Raw genomic sequence first — 4006 nt, forward strand, 5'->3', positions numbered from 1 at the left:
ATCTTCTATGTTTCTGCATAATTCATTGTCTGTAACTGCTTATCCACTTCAGTGTGGTGTGGGTCGGGAGCCTACATGGGGTCATATGGTATAAGGCAGGAACACACCCGGACAGGGCACCAGTCCAACGCAGGACACCACACACTCAAACATTTACTCAGTCACACCTATGGACACTTTAGCATGGCCAGTCAACTTACCAATGTGTGTTTTGCACTGTGGGAGGAAACTGGAGCACCCGGAAGAAACCCACACAGATGTGGGGAGAACAAACCAAATTCCTCACAGTCACGCGAGGCTTGAACCCACAACCCCAGGACCCTGGAGCTGTGTGACAGGGACACTGCCTGTAGTGCCACCATGCCGCCCTCTGCATGATTCAGTTACTTCAACTAAAAAATTCATTATGAGGGCCTTGACATGGACGACAATGGTAAGAATCTCACAAAGGTTGATTTCTTTAAAGTGGTGGTAATAAGAACTTATGAAAATATGAAATAAAACCATTTTTTTACTATACAGAAAACCCAGTGGGGTGTGTGTGCATGTGTGTTTGTGTGCCTGAGTGTGTGTGTTTATGGCTTCCTCGTACGGAGCCACTTGAGTGGTTTGCAGCCAAGTGTGAAGCAGTCAGTATGCGGATCAGCTCCTCCGAGTCAGAGGCCATGGTTATCAGAAAGAGATAACATGCTCCCTTCAGGTAGGAGACGATGACCTACGCCAAGTCAAAGAGTATCTCAGGGTCACAAATTATGGGAAAAGAGATTGTGAAATCAGCTGTAAGTTAGATGCATTGTCTGCAGTAATGTAGTCACTGCACTGGACAAGATGAAGATGTAGCTGAGCCATACTGAGAAACTGTCATGCTACTGTGATAGACATAGCCACCTGGGTTAGGGAGTACTTTGGAACATCACTGTCTCTTAACACAGACTGCCATTGCATCAAGAAATGCAGCTCCACACTTTTGCTTGTTAATGGGAAAAGCAGATGTCTGATTCTATGTGCCATAGATGAAAAACAAAAGTGTAAACCCCAGAATCTTTCATGGTAATATATGGTATTATTATTTAAAAGAATTTATCTTAAGTAGCATAGTGCTTATATAGCATTATATATAATTACAATTAAACAAACACTTAAATACAATAAAAGGATACAGTAAAAAGAACATATGCATTTGCTCAATCATCAGCACACTTAATTTAACATAATGAAGTATTTATTAGGCAATGACAACCTCAAATAATCCTGGACTGCCACAGGAAGGGACTTTCTTTCATTGTCTGTAACCGCTTATCTAGTTCAGGGTTGCAGTGAGCCTACCCGGAATCACTGGACCACACCCTGGAGGGGCCACCAGTCCTTCACAGGTCGTCACACACTCACACCTATAGACCCTTTTTGAGAAACTTACACATACATGCACATGTACTTATACATGTGCATGCATTGATCCGTCTGCTGTCCACGGCTGTCTCCTATTGAATAGATGTGGATACATGTGAATACATGAAGAGAACAATCAGACACCGGTGTCTACAGACTGTTGAGCAACAGCATATATTTGTATGCAGAATGTTGATCATCTCAAGTCTGGTATACAGCAAGAATGGTTAAAAAAATCCATTTGCCAAACTAACAATTTGTATAGTCTTTTCTCAAAAATTTAAGGTAAAATTAAAAGCAAGGTGATGATACCCAGTTCTAAACATGCATGTGTCCTGGTTTGTTTGAGGGTGTTGCAGATATCAATTTCTACAATATATTTAACAAATGGAAATAAGTTGGTGATTGAGAACACAGTACATCTTTGCTTTCATCTTTTGCTTGTTAAATTAAAGTTCAAGCAAATTAACAAATTACTTGAGATTTTATTACAATTTTAGGAAGTTTTCCAACTTTGCTGGAAATGTGGTTTGTGTATATAAGGTGGCATGGTGGTTTAACAGGTAGAGGTGTTATCACACAGCTCCAGGGTTCCAGTGTTGTGGGTCCAACACCCACCTTGGGTGATTATCTGTGAAATGTATTCTCCCTGTGTGTGTGTGTGTGTGTGTGTGTGTGTGGGTTCCTTCCAAGTTCTTCGGTTTCCTCCTACAGTCCTTAAAATGTGTTAATAAATGTGTGGTGTCCTGTGATTGACTGGTGTCCAGTCCATGGTGTATCCTGCCATGTGCTCAGTGATTGTGGGTAGGTTATGGATCACTCTGTCCCTGAAGGGGATAAAGATGTTACATACACATATGTATATACATAGGCAATTGTACTCATCTACACTTAAATACTCAACATGCAGGTTATGAAAACATGTTAATCTAGACTTTTAAAAATTAATTCAAAAACAAAAACGTAACTATCTTAATGACAAATGTATACAAGTTGTGGCCAAAAGTTGTACTTCCTGTTTGCTTTAACTATCCTTGACATGTGTCTAAAACCCAACTGGAATCAACCTGTAGCAATCTAATTTGACTGGATATAGTTTAGAAAGCCAGACACCTGGTTCCGTGAGAGCCCACAATTTACTCTCCATTGTCAAGACAGAAACAAAGCCATGAAATCCAAGCAACAGTCTGTGTATTACTGTGATAAAACTGTGACAAAGCAATGGAAAAGAGACAATGAAGCCAACCTAGAAATCCTGTGCAGAGCTTGGAGAACATGTTGGGTGGACAGCAATCTCTGCACCACCGCATAAATCAGAGCTTTATGGCAAAAGCCACTGTTGAGTAAAAGGCAATCAAATTGTCTATTTTGGCATTGTACATCACTAAACTAAATACCATCGCAACAGTGAAACAGGGGACAACATCAAACTATTAGGTTGCTTCTCAGTGGCAGGAAAAGGGATATGTAACAACTAAGGAATTAAGGCACCCTTATGCAGGAATATGTTTGAAGAAAACCTCATTTAAATTGTCCAAATGGCCAGCCACAGTCCTTTTGCTTGTTTCTCCAGGGCCCAGATGACTGAAATGGTGCAAAGCTTCAATGCAGTACTAATGCCAGAGACAGGGTCTTCCTTCAATATAGCCTTAACCCCAGCCATACTCCGAACACCAGATCCAGTGACTACCGTGAACCTGATGCCAATTCTTTGCTTGCAGTTCTCCACCTCCACTATTTGTCAGTACACAAGAAACAGAGGTCACATCACCTGGCTGTTGGGGGATCAAGCGAGCAGTAATGACTAAAACATCACGTATAAACCTTGAAAACAGCTCGGAAACAGCTGCATTTGTCCCCCCCAAAATATTATACCACAGAGAGAAAAACTTTTCTTTTGAAAGTGTGCCACCGAGGTTAACGCATTTTGTCATTTAGTCAGGCAAGGTGGGTCTTCTTTTAACCTTTGTTATGGCACTGTATAGTGTGTAACAAAATAAGCAAATGTCCCCCCAGTATCAAACTCACTCCTACGCCCTTGCAGACAACCAGTATAAACTCATTTGTAAAGTCTCTGGGGTTGAGTACCAGTCACATAGGTTGTTATTCCATTTGCATTAGTAGCTTGTAAAATTTCATCGTGGTCCTCTGACAAAGTACAGCCCTCCAAAGCCTGCTTTTCCCGTTAAGGTGTTTTATGACATCAACAGCTACATTTCTAGGGGAAGCTGTGGTAAGGGAAAATATACCCGGTACCCAACAGCGAATAGAGTAGAGTGGAGTATGTGACGCAATGGAAGAGTCCCACCTGCCAGTTATAGTGCAAATCGGTGTTACAAGTGTGGTTACACCATTAAAGAGCCAGTGCATTGGAAAACCTGCTATTTGCCTCAATGTCTTCTTTAGGAATTGCTACAATTTAAACAGAAATTAAATTGGCATTGTAGATATCACATTGGTGAACTGGTTTATTAAATGGAGAAACTGTGTTTTAAGCTTCTACATAAATTTGTTCCTACTTTTCAACTCAGGGGCTCCTGAATATGTAAGTATGTGCACGATTGTTTTCAAACTCAAATTCGTTTTGGGATTTGTTGATGGGCCAGAGTAGGTGTCA

This window comes from Hoplias malabaricus, chromosome 4 (genome assembly GCF_029633855.1).
Source record: "Hoplias malabaricus isolate fHopMal1 chromosome 4, fHopMal1.hap1, whole genome shotgun sequence".
Classification (NCBI taxonomy): Eukaryota; Metazoa; Chordata; class Actinopteri; order Characiformes; family Erythrinidae; genus Hoplias; species Hoplias malabaricus.